A 15970-nucleotide genomic window follows, 5' to 3' on the forward strand; every position below is an offset into this window, starting at 1 on the left:
GGGCCAAACATCTAGGTCATCGGCCCCTAATGGTAAGAGATGAAATGTTATGATAATATACAATTTTAAAATTTATCCATTGCCTAGAATGTAAAAACAGTGGTAATGAAGAATGAATATGAATTTACAATAATCAGTGGATCTAATTCGCAATGCCTTATTCCGTATAAATTGATAGACAAAAATAATTTGGGAAGAATACGTCATATATATTTATCATTCAAATTAAAAGTTAAAATACTAATACATTAAAATACACAGTAAAACAGAGTCAATAAAATGGAACGTAGCTAAAAATAAATTAAAAATTAAAAACGAATAGAAAATACACTTTTATATACGATAAAACAGGCCTCTATCCCTCATAAAATTGATCACAAGATCTGCTGACCAATCATCATCTCATAACATGAGGGAGACGGTACTCGGAAGTTTTAGACTAAGGCGCAGATCGATCAGATCCACGCACTCCATAAGGATGTGTACCATGGTAAGATGACTACCGCAAGTACACACAGGGGGCCTTCTCCCTTCAGTAAAAAGGAGTGCGTCACTATACCGTGGTCGATTCGAAGGTGACATAATACCACGGTTTCCCTCCAAGAAGCCCATAGGGAAATCTTCCATACCTTCATTGTTCCTTTTATGGTTCTCAGCTTATTTGGAAGAGGGGTAGCCTACCACTCCATTTCCCAATGGGACATAACCAAATATGTCAGTTGAGAATGAATATCACTAGCTGGAATCTTGTAAGGGAATGGGGGGCAATGTGATAGCCTCCTTGGCAGCCTTATCAGCTAACTTGTTTCGCTCTACACTCATGTGACTTGGGAGCCACATGAACGTGATTCTGGTACTAGCACCCCAATATCCAGCCAGCAGATCCTGGATCCGCTGCACCAGAGAGTGCCGCGGGAAACGTGCAACAATAGATTGTGATGAGTTCAAGGAGTTGGTACACAGCAGAAAGTGCCAGCATTTATTGGACAGCATATACCACAGAGCTTCAAGGATAGCATAGAGGTGGGCTGTGTACACACTAAAGGCTTCCGGTAGAGGAAAAAGAAACCTGTTAGTATTGGAGCTGCTGAGGTATAAGTGGTGCTGAATAAAAACATTTAGAGCATGACTTGTGTGTCTGAGTGTTATATAAGGTGTTACTAATAGGGTCAGTGATACTGGCCCAGTGAGGAAAGCAATGACAAACTGCCTTGTTCCACATATGTTTATTATTATTATTATTATTATTATTATTATTATTATTATTATTATTATTATTATTATTATTAAATCCATCGCAATTGGGAAATACCCCGGTGGCACTGGTCACTTACAGTAGTGTGATAATAAAGTTAAAGCATTAATACCCAACAACACTACAACAAATAGAACAAGAGTACAACAAGCAATTCCATAGAAAGAAAATATTACAAGAAATACTACTATTTTTTAATATAAAACATTCTAAATCCAGCATCATTATATACAAATTCACACACAACTTAAGCATTTCCAGTGCTTGACACTACAGGTTACATCTTGTCTGATATGCCTAATTTTGGTGCTGCCATTGGTTTATGTGGTTTCCCCACAACTGCGTAACCTTTGATGGCATTGCCTCCTCAGTTTCATTTTTCCTATCTGATCTCCCTTGAGCAACTCCTGTCCTCTTCCGACCTCAATGATTTGCGAGGCCTACTAAAGTCTCATTCGTTTTAACGCCCTGCATGGCTCTTCACGTTTTATCGATACATTAGCTGAGTCCTAGCATTGCTTCTACTTCCTCGTGCCAGACTCCTCACTTTCATCTATCCTGCCCGGGCTCCCTTTGTCAACTCTTGTTCTTTTACGACCCCGACGGTATTAGAGCATTCAAGGACTAGGATGTCTTTCATTTTCGCGGCTCTTGTCGTTCTTTGGCCGGTACTTAATTTTTTGAAGTGTTCGGATCCTTTTTCTTTTCCCCCTGTTTTTCTCGCCTCCTACGGCAGGTGTATTCTATGTTTGCGTCCCCCACCCACAGGGGGTTAGAAACTTTTGAAATGTCGTGTTACAGGAGAATGCTGAAGGTGAGATCGGTAGATCGAGTCACGGATTATGAGATACCGAATCGAATTAATGAGAGGAGAATGATTTGGCGAAATTTGACCAGAAGAAGAGATAGAATGGTTGGACACATACATTCAGGACTTGTTCAGTTAGTTTTTCAGAGAAGTGCAGGCGGTAAGAACGTTAGGGGTAGACCAAGGTATTCATACAAGAAACAGATTAGAGTATATGTAGGATGTAAGTAGTAACGTAGAAATGAAAAGGCCGGGTGGCACGGAGATCTGCATCAAACGAGTCTATGGTTTGATGACAAAAACACAACAGTTTGATCGGGAATTGGGTGTGTGTCATAGTCTAATCATAACTTTTTTTTTTTTTTTTTTTTTGCTATTTGCTTTACGTCGCACCGACACAGATATGTCTTATGGCGACGACGGGATAGGAAAGGTCTAGGACTGGGAAGGAAGCGGCCGTGGCCTTAATTAAGGTACAGCCCCGGCATTCGCCTGGTGTGAAAATGGGAAACCACGGAAAACCATCTTCAGGGCTGCCGACAGTGGGACTCGAACCCACTATCTCCCGATTACTGGATACTGGCCGCACTTAAGCGACTGCAGCTATCGAGCTCGGTTAATCATAACTGGTGCCCCTTCCTCACATACGCGCAGGTCGCTTATAGCTGTCAATTCGAACGATCAGCCTGTTTAATGTTGAGGTCACCGGTTTTAACCTATTTCTCTTTTCAGGTGTCTTGTCTGAGGCTAAATGCACTCCGATTTATTCCCTCAGACCAAAGTTGGTGGCATAGCCGGGAATGTGATCCGGAGCCAACCAAGCAGGAAGCTATTATACACACCAGACCCCAGACACTACGGAGAAACATTTAAAAAGAAATCGGCTCAGCTTAGAAATGGGGCCTACGCGAAATCACAAGTCCCTATGTTTAAACTTCATTCAACTCAAAAGTGTAATAGGCCCAAGCCAAAATGTTCGCCACCGTGCGTTAGCACGACAACTTTCCGCATATTGGCCCGAATTCGAGATTTCGAGCCCTACTACTACCTATAGCCTATATCAACCCCTAGATTTATGTTACACTCACTACATCATGGATCCAGGATGAGGGTCGAATCCCACAGTCGGCAGCCCTGAAGATTGTTTTTCATTTTCACATTAGGTAAATGCTGGGGCCGTACCTTAATGTCATGGCCGCTACCTTTCTCATCCTTGCACAGCTGAAAACCTTCCACGACTTAGTGCGATTTTAAACCCACTGTCAGCCATTGTAACATGTTTTTATTTGTGATGATGATGCTCCTTGTTTAAAAGGGCCTAACATCTAGGTCATAGGCCCCTAATCGTACGAGATTGAACGAAATAGGATGACAATTTAAAAGTCCAAAATTCATCCACTGACCAGAATTCAAAACGTGATGATCAAGAATCATTGCATACAACTCACAATATTGAAAGTTTAAAATAATTCCAAAATCAATCCACTGACTGGAATTTAAAAATACGACGATGAGCAATGATTATGAACTTAAAACAATCAGTGAATCTGACCCGCAATACCCCACCTTTCCAGAAACTATCTTAAAACAACAGTATTACTGACCAAGGCACAATCCTGAATCAATGATGCTTGTTGTCTAAAGGGGTCCAAAATCCAGGTCAACGGCCCCTCGTAATGGTACTAATCGCTAGTATGTAGAACCAAGGTATTTCTCATGCAGCGGTACTAATCATACGTAATGTAGACTCACGGTGTTCGACACATTATTGTGCTACTCACAAGTAATGTACTACGCACAGGTAACGCAGACACATAATGGTGCCAATCATACGCAACGCAAATTCGTGGTGTTTCTCACATAGCTATACTAATCACAGGGACTCGTACTATCCCGTGGTGTTCCTCACATAGTGGGTACTATCACAGGCAACACAGACTCACGGTGTCGCTCATATAGTGGCACTAATCACAGCAACGCCCAGACCCGTGGTGTTTCTCACATAATGGTACTAATCACAGGCAACGTAAGCCCGCGGTGTTCTGCATATATAGGTAGGTCGACTAATCACGCGTACGGTAAACCCATAGTGATCCACCCACTGTTGCTACTAATCACAAATCTTTTGTGAACCTAACATAGTGGCACTACTCGCAAGTAACGGCGACCCATGGAGTTCCTCGTGTGATGGTACTAATCACAAGTAGTCTCATGGTTCTAATTCAAACATCCCTTGGTCACCCCTTTTAGCCACCTCTTACGGCAGGCAAGGGATAAGGTGGGTGTATTTTTCATCTCCGTCCCCCACTCACAGTGGGTCAGAGAGTGAAAAAATGGAAGGGATCCGACACTTCGAAAAATGAAATAACGGACGAAGAAAGGCAAGGGCCACGAAGGGCATGAAAGTGAAAGACTCCCTAGGCCCCGAATGCTCTAATACCGTCGAGGTAGGAAAAGAACAAAAGTTGACCAAGGGACGTCGGACAGGATAGATGAAAGTTAGGAGCCTGGCACAAGTAGGTGAAGCAATGCCAGGACTCAGTTAAGGGCTCGATGGTCTCCAACCTACGCTCCCTAGTTGAGAGCCCCTGGGGCCCGTTTTAGTCGCTTCGTACGACAGGCAGGGGATACCGTGTGTGTTTTCTTCATCTGCGTCCCCTACTCACAGGGGGTGTTTGTTTTTGTGGTTTCTCACTTTAGCTCTAGTCAAACTGAGGCTAGGGCTACTTCCATTTTAATCATAAATCCTATCAATTATAGATACACTCCTTGGTTGCGACATTACACTTAAACAGATTATCCTTTAGACCTAATGCGCGCTTAAGGTCACTGCTCTAATGACAACACACCCCTAAGTTGCTAACACGAAGTAACAACAGCATCCGCATCCCCGATCCATTAATTATTTAATGTTGATGTTATTCGTGATGACGCTTGTCTGGGTCTATCATCCAAGGGAGCGACATACAATACTATCTAATCGAATCGCTGGAATTGAACCTCTGTATCTGACAACTATGTTTAAGGCAAAATTTACTCATTTAAAGAAGAGAGGATACAACGGTTCTCTTCAAACGCCTTACTACGATGTTGAAAAGAAGTCACACTTTTTGGTGTACGGCCATCCTGGCTTGTACGATGAGCGCTTGCAGGCAACCCTCTGCAACAACAGACATCACTGCCTCATATACAATGACGGGTCTCGGATGACTGCCTCAGACCTCAAAACTAGCTATGTAGGATGCTCATTCGTTGTGTATAGTAATAATTCAGTTTTTTGAATAGGGGATACAGATTATCACTTTCTGTCACCAATTTTCAAGCAGATCTCTATGCTATAAAAAAAGAGGTAGTAGGATGGTGCTCACGAAATAATGATAGTGCTCAAATATCCAGTGATTCTCAATCTTCCATCACCGCAATAAAAGACAAGTATAAACTACACCCACTGGCCTCATACATGAGGAATTTAAACGTAACCAGCAACTTGTATATCTGTTTTAATTGGGTAAAAGATCATGCTGACACTATTCAAAATGAGAGGGCGGACATGTTAGCAAGATCATCTGCTCGATGGGATGCAGATTTCAGCTTCTCCACATGTCCCGCATCTCATGCGAAGAAAATATTTAGAAGTGAAATGGAAGATAGTTGGAACTCTGTATGGACGAATAGCATTACAGGATGTATCACGTGGGAGTTGTTCTTTCCAGCCGTCCATCTACGTTTGACCTCAAAATTATCCGAACAACTTTTATACTTACACAGTTTATGACTGGACATGGTAGATTTAGAAGTTATTTTCAACGGTTTAAAATATCACCACCACCTTTCTAAGTGCCACTCAGAACAAACAGTAGCTCACTTAATTTTCTGTTGTACACTAAACGCCATCAAGAGAAACCATTTGTTAGGACACCTCAGTTACTGCAATGTAAATTTTTCCCCGCCAGTTTCTGATATACTGTATCTGTGAGAAGGTATTTCACTTCAGCTTTTATCCGTTTCTTAGAGAGACAAAGTTTTTAACTCTTTGTAATATTCTTATGCAGTATTTTGTTCAACGAATGTATTAATAACTGTTAATGTTGTACTATTTTAAACGACAGCCCTAACATACTTTTAGATAAAACAGGGCTACCTTCTTTGGATAATAATAATAATCGAATGTATCTGAAAAACTACCCGAAACTGCAGTCAGTGTGTGGCTGTGACACACATTTCAGTACGGGACGTTAATAATATGCCTTTTCGATAGCCGACTTTCAACCAGTGTTTGGACGTCTCTAAAGGAATGGCAGCCCATTCTTCCTGAAGATCAGTAGGCCCACCGAGAACAGATCGCGGTATGGATCGTTGGGATCTGTAGCGAAGTCAGCGTTATAATTTATCTCAGATATGTTCTTTGGGATTCAGATCAGAATTATCTTCTGGCCAGACCATTTTTAGAACCTCACTGCCCTAAGACCATTCTCGCATAGACCTTGTTTTATGACAAGGGTCTGGAATTTTAGGCAGTAATAGGTAGAATGTAAACTTACTGAAGAGAGTAACAAGTATACGTTAGCCTATACAACGGTTATGCTATGAGATGTGCGTAAAAATTAGGGGTACAGCCTATAGCAACCCCTAGAATTTATGTTACTACACTCGCTACATCATGGAAGAGCGGGCAGAACGACACTTCCTAGTAACCAGTTGAGTTTACATTCTAACCTATTAACGCCTAAAAATCCGAAGTCTATTATGACAAGAAGCCTTGTCACGATGATGGTGTCAGACAACAGTTATCATGAAACTGATCTTCTATCGTAGGCTGTATAGAACTGGTCAAATGTCCTTGTATACATCTGGGTTACGGTTTCCGTGCAGTACCGTAACGGTGTTACGAGAGGACCAAGACTAATTTATAAAATAACCCCATTTTGTAATACATTATCTTCCAAATTTCACTGTTGAAGTTAATGCTGGCAGGTATCGTTATCCAAACATTCACCCCACCCAAACCCGTCCATTGGACTGCCACATGATACAGACTGATTCATCACTGCAAATCACACTTCAAGTCCAGCTGTCCACTGTCCAGTTGCACATAACACCATTTTAGAGTTCACAGGATAAATGTGTAGCTTATGGGCAGCTGTTCGGTCATGGAACTTCATTCCTCTTATCCCTCGACGGAATCATTATGCACTGCTCTAATGATCTACACACCGTACGCTCCTAAAACGAAGTAACAATAACATCCCCGATCTAATAATTATTTAATGCTGATGTTATTCATGGTGAGGACGATCTCTACATTTGCTGTTTGACTGGGTCTATAATACTAGGGAGCAGTAGAAGAATACACAGTCGTAGTCACAAAAAGCTTCTGTTTGCAATTACAGAGGGGTTCAGGGATACTTTAGATCAAATAATGTATTGTCACGTGCCAGCCGCGTGGTAGCCCCTTTCGGAACTTTCAGGAAGGGGCTGGTGAATCAGACGACCTGAGATCTCCCAGTCGGCTTGTAGGGTGTGGCCGGCCTTCCCGTGTATTGTTCTCGTCGGCCGGCTTACCTGTGAGTTTCTTGGAGATTTAATGGGAATGTTCTGCCTCTAGTAACATCGCGAATTTCCAGGCTCAAAGCAGCCGAGCTATAAAAAGGGAGGCTAGCGGCGGACAGTCAGTCAGTGCTGGACTCAGAGGGACAGTTGGGCTCCGAGGTGGAGTTGGTGTGAGTCTCGGTATGTTAGGGTTCGGTGGCTTGGCTGAGGGCGACAGAGTTTTTGGCTGTCGCTAGTGTCTCACTGAGGTCTGAACTAGGAGCTGGTATCGGAGAGACCAGTGAATAGGTGGAGACGAAAGAATGGAAGACTGTGCTGTATGTTCGTGTATTTCTGTGCATTGAGACTCAGCAAAGGAAGCCGCTATAGCGAGTGTGAAGTTAATGGACTTGCGTTAATGTTCGCTGTTGCGAGTATCGTTCAATACTGTTGAGCTGTTTAGTTGTTCATTGCATGTGACTCTGTGAATTACTGGACTATCTGTGGGATCGAACCAACGAACATACATCGTGTGTTGTGTAGCCAGTGGCACTCTATTCAAATCCAGCGGTATACACACAGCTGCTGTATGAGTTGACTGGACTTGGGGAAGTGAAAGTAAGGCTTAAGCGCCCGCAGGTAGACAAACGGGCTGGGCCTCCTACTGTGCCATAAGGAAGAGGGACTTGTGAATAGACTTGTATGTAAGTGTAGCCATTCATGACTGGTTAGAATTGTGTATATTTAAATATGTGTGTGTGTGCATTTATTAGGTCATAGTAAAATAAATTAGGGTAATGAAACAGATGGAATTTTATTCGTAACAGTATTTTACGTAAATCTAACTTCTGGAAGTTAAGCAAGTTAATTCACAGGAATTATGATGACGGTGATAATAATAATGTTCGTTGTTTAAAGGGACCTAACAGCTAGGTCATCGAACCCTAATGGTACGAGGTGCAACGAAATGAAACAGTAATTAAAACTTCAAAATGTATCCGCTGATTAGAATCTAAAACGAGATGATGAAAAAATGACCATGAATCCAAAATAATGAGTAGATCCAATTCGCAATGCCTTATTCTCTGAGATGAAGCTTAGTCCAAAGGGGTCCAAAATCCAGGTCATCGGCCCCTCATAATAGTACTAATCATTGCTAAAATAGACCCATGATATTCCTCACATAGTGGTACTAATCACTGGTAATGCAGACCCATGGTATGTCACACATAACGCCACCACTCACAGGTAACAGAGACCCATTATGTTCCTCATATAGTGGTACTAATCACAGGTAACCTCCAGACCCGTGGTGTTCCTCACATAGAGGTACTAACCTCAGGTAACGTGGTGGTGGAAGCGATTTTTGTTTTAAGAGGAAGTACAACTTGGTAATCATTGTCTCTGAACAAATTAAGTGGAAAATAAATTTAAAATACAAAAAAGTATTATATTAAGCCGAAAACTTCACAAATGAATCAGAAGGGAGCGTGAGTTCCCTAAGTAACAGAACACTTGCAATTTACATGTCCTTGATTAATCCACTGTCGCACGTAAAGCGGATGACGAGATCAGCAGTAGTCGCGTCATCGGCTAATATGCGTTCGAGTGCTTCCTGTTGGCCGAGGCTCCGTCTTAGGCCAAAACGCCCTATGAGGATGTGGGGCCACGGTGAAGTCGGCAACACAAGAACACACTAGGGGGGGTCCTCCCTCTTTAGGAGATAAGAGTGCGTAGATCGTCCTTGACCTATCCTCAGCCTACACAATACTATGGCCTCTCTCTGTGAAGGCTAGAAATAGGACCGCCACACCGTAGCTGTCTTCTTAATCGCTCTCAGCTTGTTGGGAGTTCGGTTAGCTAGCCACTCCGATTCCCACGTAGCTGAGAACAAATATCTTTATCAGGAACATTTATAGGAATTGGAAGTAAAAGTACCGTCTCCTTTGCAGCTTCATCCGCAAATTCATTTCCCGAAAATCCAACGTGACTTGGAAGCCACGCGAAAGTGATTCTGGTGTCAGCATCACTTAACCTGGCTAGAATTTCATGAATCTGCTGCATCAGTGAGTGTTGCGAGGAAGAGGTTTCAATAGACTGCAGAGAACTTAACGAGTCGGTACACATGAGAAAATGGTTTCTTTCGTCACCCAGTACACACTTGCTTCTAAGATGGTGTAAAGCTCCGCAGCATACACGCTGCATACACTAGGTGATGATGATGATGCTTGTTGTTTAAAGGGGCCTAATATATAGGTCATCGGCCCCTAATGGTACGAAATGAAATGACAAATTAAAAGTTCAAAATCATCCACTGACCAAAATTAAAAATGCCATGAAGAATGAATGAATGAATGAATGGATATGAATTTAAAGCAGTCAGTGGATCCGACCCAAAAACTATCATAAAAGATAGTATTACTGACCAAGGGACCACTTCTAAAGCACAATCCTGAATCGAGGATGCTTGCTGTCTAAAGGGGCCCAAGATCCAGGTCAACGAACCCTCATATTGGTACTTGCCGCTAGTAAAGTAGAACCATGGTATTTGTCATGTTGGGGTACTAATCAAAAGTAGCGTAGACTCACGGTGTTCCACACATGACGGTACTATTCACAAGTATTGTACGTCGTACAGGTAACGCAGACCTATGGTGTTTCTCACTCAATGGCGCCACTCATAGGCAACGCAAACCGATGGTGTTCCTCAGCTAGGTGTACTAACAACGGGCGCCGGTATTCCCATGATGTTCCTCACACAGTGGGTACTAATCACAGGCAACGCAGACCCACGGTGTCGCTCATATAGTGGTACTAATCACAGGCAACGCCCAGACCCGTGATGTTTCTCACAATGGTACTAATCACGGGTACTGGAAACCCACAGTGAACCACTTTCTGCTGCTACTAATCACAAACCTATTGTGTACCTAATATAGTGGTACTACTCGCAAGTAAAGGCGACCCATGGTGCCCCGCGTGATGGTAAGTTTCGGCATTTTAACTGCAAAACGTGGATCAAATACTCAGACCTGAGAAGGGCACCACAAGAATTTTATACAGGGACAAGTTTTCGAAATTTAATTTTAAAATACTGTACGTACATTCTCGTAGACTGTTTATCACCATCCTCAGATCTCTGAATTCTTCAAATAGAATCAACAAGGTCTCTTCATAATTCACTACCCATGAAAGGGAAAAAAGGGAAATGAGATAATGATGACGATGACGATGCTTGTTGTTTAAAGGGCCTAACATATGGGTAATCAGCCCCAAATGGTACGATATGAGAAGAAATGTACTGAGAATTAAAATTCCAAAATTCATCTACTGACCAGAATTCAAAATATGATGTTGAAGAATGAATATGAATTTAAAATAATCAGCGGATCCAACTCACAATATTGGAAGTTAAAATAATTCCAAAATCCATCCACTAACCAGAATTCAAAAAAGACGACTAACAATGATTATGAACTTAAAACAATCACTGGATCCAACACGCAATGCCCAAACTTCCCATAAAATGACATAAAACAATAGTATCATGTGAACAAGGGACTGCTTCCAAAGCAAAACCTTAAATCGATGATGCTTATTGTCTAAAGGGGCCCAAAATCTAGGTCACCGGCCCTTCATAATGGTACTAAACGCTGGTAAAGTAGAAGCATGGTTTTCCTCATATAGCGGTACTAATCACAGGTAACGTAGACTCACGGTGTTCCTCACACAGTGGTATTAATTACATGTAATATACTATCCACAGGTAAAGTAGACCCATGGTGCTTCTCACACAGTGGTACTAATTGCAAGTAAAGTCGACCATTGTGTTCCTCGCGTAATGGTACTGACCACATATAATCTCATGGTTCCAAATTCATCATGCCTTGGTGGCCCCTTGTAGTCCCCTCTTACGATAGGCAGGGGATACCGTGGCTGTATTCTTTATCTGCGTCCCCTACCCACAGGGGGTAGGAAGGAGGGGCAAGTCTACAGCCAACCTTAAATTGCTAGGGCGAGAAGACGACAAAGAAAAAGGTGATATGGCGTTGTCTTTCAAAAAGAATAATAATAATACTGTTGTTTGAATCAGATTAATATGATGCAGCGGTCCATTCCACCCTATCCTGTGCTAATCTTTTCATTTCTACGTAATGACTGCATCCTACATCCGCTCTTATCTGCTTGTCATATTCATACCCTGATCTACCCCTACCATTCTTACCGCCTACAATTCCCTCAAAAACCAACTGAACAAGTCCTGGATGTCTTAAGATGTGTCCTATCATTCTATAACTTCTTCTTGTCAAATTTAGCCATATCGACCTCCACTCACGAATTCAGTTCAGTATCCCTTCATTCGTTATTCGATCTATCCATCTCAACTTCAGCATTCTTCTGTAGCCCACATTTCGAAAGCTTATATTATCTTTCTTTCTGAGCTAGTTATAGTCCACGTTTCAGTTCCATACAATGACACGCTCCAGACAAAAGTCTTCAAAAACATCGTTCTAATTCATATTTCAATGTTCGAAGTGAGTAATTTTTAATAATAACAATAATAATCATAATAATACGAAGAAGAAGGAAAGCATGTAGCATGAGCGTACCTTTAATAAAATAGTTTTAAGATACGTCAGAAGTGCCGGAATTTTGCCGAAAAATACATTCTTTTACGTGTCTATAAGTCTGCTTATAGGCACTGTTAATTGACGATCGGTTGTGTCGTGAATGATTCCTACAACCGTTTCTAAAAACGTCCCTCCGCCGGCTTCCTCTTGGCTTTGGGATATAATAGAAACGTTCAGGCCGCCTTCGCCCCAGCCAACAGTTAGTTACGCCACAAGCATACGTTTTCTGGGACATTTTAGATCAAGTTTATGCTCCTGCAGGCGCCTCATTCCGGCGTCCACACATCAGATAATTGTGACATTCCGTTACTGAATTCCTGACCTCTTAAATTCCCGTCACGCATTACCTTTAGTGTTCTATAACAGGATTAAAGAATCACTGGGCGATAATAAACACCTAATTATCTGCAACTGTAATTGCTTTGGGTACACTTTGCATGGCACATAAAAAGTCCACATATTGTTCGAAATGACATAAAATGTGTTGTATAATGTTAACGACCAGCTGGAAAAGCTTACCTGAGCGGTAGTCCAAGTGAGCGCACAGGGGGCTAAGGAGCGTGAGCAACTTCACGTTATTGAGAACTTTATGAGCCGGCTCTGAATGTTATCAGGGCATCCAAGGCCGAAGATTACTGATCAATCGTAACGCAACCTGCTAATCTATCAAGTGTTTTCCATTTAGCAATCTCCTGGCGCATTCCCCTTCACTCCACTGTGACGTACGAGATAAGTTACCCTCCCCTAAACGTAATGAGTGATTCAGAATGCTGGTGGTAAAGAACAGCGCTTCTTCAGATGCAGGGGATAAAATAAATTCCTTGAAAACAGTGGGGACTGGATACTACTCCGTCGCAGCCGCACTCACTGATCATGTTTTTCTAGCAAATTCCGCTTGGAAGTTTTAATCATTCATCTATAATCTGCATTTAGGGCTGTCGCCCAGGTGGCAGCTTCTTTATCACGTGCTTAGGCATACCTAGCCTTTTCTTAAATATTTTCAAAGAAATTGGAAATGTCGATCCCTTATTCCTTGCCCTATAAGTAATATTTGTCCCAATATGTCCTCTTGCATTCAACTTTATAAGTTATTAATATTATGATCTTTTCTACTTTTAAAATTCGTCTACTAATGATATTCGACGCCATCTCTCCACCGACAGGTCGTCTCCTTACTCCCAGGTCTTCCTAGCCCTAAGTTTGTAACTTTGTCGTAACACTACTATTTTGTAGGTAATCACCCAGAACAAATCGTGCTGCTATTCTTTGGATCTTTTCCAGTTCTTGTATCAAGTAGTCCTGGTGTGGGTGCCATACACTGGAACCATACTCTAATTCGGGTCTTAGCTGAGACTTATACACCCTCTCCTTAATATCCTTACTACCACCTCTAAATACCCTCATACCTTCCTCTACAACATCGTTAATGTGATTACCGAAATGAAGATCATTCTTTATATTAACATCTAGGTAGGCCTATTTACAGTACAGCGATCTCCATGACATATTTTCACTTCATCAATCCATCCGGCTCCATGGCTAAATGGTTAGCATGCTGGCCTTTGGTCACAGGCATCTCGGGTTCGATTCCAGGCAGGGTCGAGAATTTTAACCACCATTGGTTAATTTCGCTGGCACGGAGGCTGGGTGTATGTGTCGTCTTTATCAGCATTTCTTCCTCATTACTACGCGCAGGTCGCCGACGGGAGTCAAATCAAAAGACCTGTACCTGGCAGGCCGAACATGTCCTCGGACACTCCCGGCACTAAAAGCCATTTTATTTTACCCAATCAATACAGTCATTCAAACTGAGAGTACTTTTCCTCTTGGTGAAACTTACAACCTGACTTTTCATTCCGTTTACCATCATATCATTGTCTGCTGTACATCTCACAACATTGTCTAGGTCTTTTTGTAGTTGCCCACAATCCGGTTGCTCTATAGTGTATAACATCATCCGCAAACAGCCCTATTTGTGATTCCAGTTCTTTAGTCATATCATTCATATGTACTGTAGCCTATATACAGTCCAGACCGTTTATTGCGACATCGCTTTTAACGACGTATTGGATATAACTGCGAACTGTAACAGTCCCGTTTAAATCCTACACTAGTGTCCAAAAGTTAAGCATAATCACTAAACGAGGCCATACCGCCTGATAGGAATGTCAGGCGGATTGCTGAACAAACGGAAGCTGAATCACACACCATATGTCACACAACTTGTCCGAAAAATAGTGTCAGAAAGGTTCTGATAGCTAAGGTACACCTTTGACAACAACTAACAAAACTTGGCAATTTCTTCCACAACAAAATATGCTGTTAATAGGGTGTATGGTTACCCCTAACGGCCACACATGCTTCGCAGCGACGTGGCGTGCTCTTTATCAGATGGTCCAAGAGCTCTTATGGCAGTCGATCCCATTCCTCAGAAAGGGGAATGCGAAGGTCTTGGGGGGTCCTTAGTGGAGGCTGACGGGATGCAATTCGCCTCCCCAATGCATCCCAGGCATGTTATATAGGATTCAGATCCGCAGAGCTCGCTGGCCACTCTATGCGATGCATGTCTTCCCCAGCCAGAAATTCATCTACCAGAGCAGCACGGTGCGGTCGGGCATTATCGTCCGTTAAGAGGAAGTTTGGACCAACTGCACCTCTGAAGAGTCGAACATGTGGTCTCAGTACCTCATCCCTGTATATCCGAGCGTTAACAGTGTTGCTCGGACCACCCATGAAGATGTGCAGGTCCGTACGGCCATTCAACATGATGCCGCTCACACCATGACGCCACCACCACCATACTGATCCCGTTCCACGATATTCCTGTGGTTGTATCGGCTTCCCGGTTCTCTCCAGATTAATGTGCGACGGGAATCGTTCTGAAAACTGAAGCGGGATTCATCTGTGACGAGCACATGACTCCATTCATTCATGGTCCAATTTCGATGTTGACGGCTCCTCGGTAAACGGGCCCGTCTCTGTGCTGGAGTGAGCGGGACGCACACTGCTGTACGTCGGGCAAATAGCCCTGCTATTCTGAGCCTCCGGTACACAGTTTGCCGGGAAACGACAACCCCTAAGACGGCTGAAAGTTCCGCCGACAATTGTCTTGCAGGTGCACTCCGATTTCGTCGGGCGGTTAAGGTCAGATATCGGTCCTGCTGTGGGGTGGTTACCTTTGGTCGACCTGGTACTGGCCTACGACTAACATCTCCTGTGTCTCGAAATCGTCTCCAAAGCCTGGAAATGACATTTTGTGGCACATTCAAGGATACGGCGACTTCGGTCTGTGTCCGGCCTGCTTCCATGCGGCCGAGTATTCTACCCTGCAAAACGGGGTCCAAATGGCGTCGTTGTGCCATTATGTTGTCACGTTCACCACGAGGCTACACTCCTCTCCTATACAAAGCAAACACGTAAGGTTGGTATGTGCATATGTCGTGCGATTTGCGGTCTATTTCTTGTTGCCCTGCTTACTCGTAACTTACGCTTAACGTTTGGACACTAGTGTATATATGCATTGTATTTTAAAAAATCGGTTATTGCGACATATCGTATAAAACGGCGTATCTTTATCACATTTTCGCCTATAACGTCCAATGTTGACCTTTTTTGTTTGTTACGCGCTTTGCGGATTACTGACAACAATAAAGAGCTTATTTTCAAACTCTTGTTTTTTAGTAGATTTTAGATTTCAAATCAGTCAAGGCTAGCATCGCTGGAAAGACGTCGCAAAAGAAAGGGAAA

The 15970-nt window shown here is 42.7% G+C and overlaps 1 protein-coding gene across 2 annotated transcripts in view; it reads right to left on the reverse strand.

The window, feature by feature from the left end:
- The window catches only part of qua (villin like protein quail), a 315565-nt gene that overhangs the window by 98199 nt on the left and 201396 nt on the right, over positions 1 to 15970 (reverse strand). Inside the window, exon 1 of one of the 2 annotated variants that reach the window (XM_067145306.2) lies at positions 12743 to 12878. The exons of the other annotated variant lie outside the window; for it this stretch is intronic. The gene's annotated coding sequence lies outside the window, so the exon portion shown is untranslated. Of the gene's footprint in view, positions 1 to 12742; positions 12879 to 15970 lie in introns of those variants that run through there. 2 annotated transcript variants of the gene reach the window in all.

The sequence above is a fragment of the Anabrus simplex genome, chromosome 4, assembly GCF_040414725.1.
Source record: "Anabrus simplex isolate iqAnaSimp1 chromosome 4, ASM4041472v1, whole genome shotgun sequence".
Classification (NCBI taxonomy): Eukaryota; Metazoa; Arthropoda; class Insecta; order Orthoptera; family Tettigoniidae; genus Anabrus; species Anabrus simplex.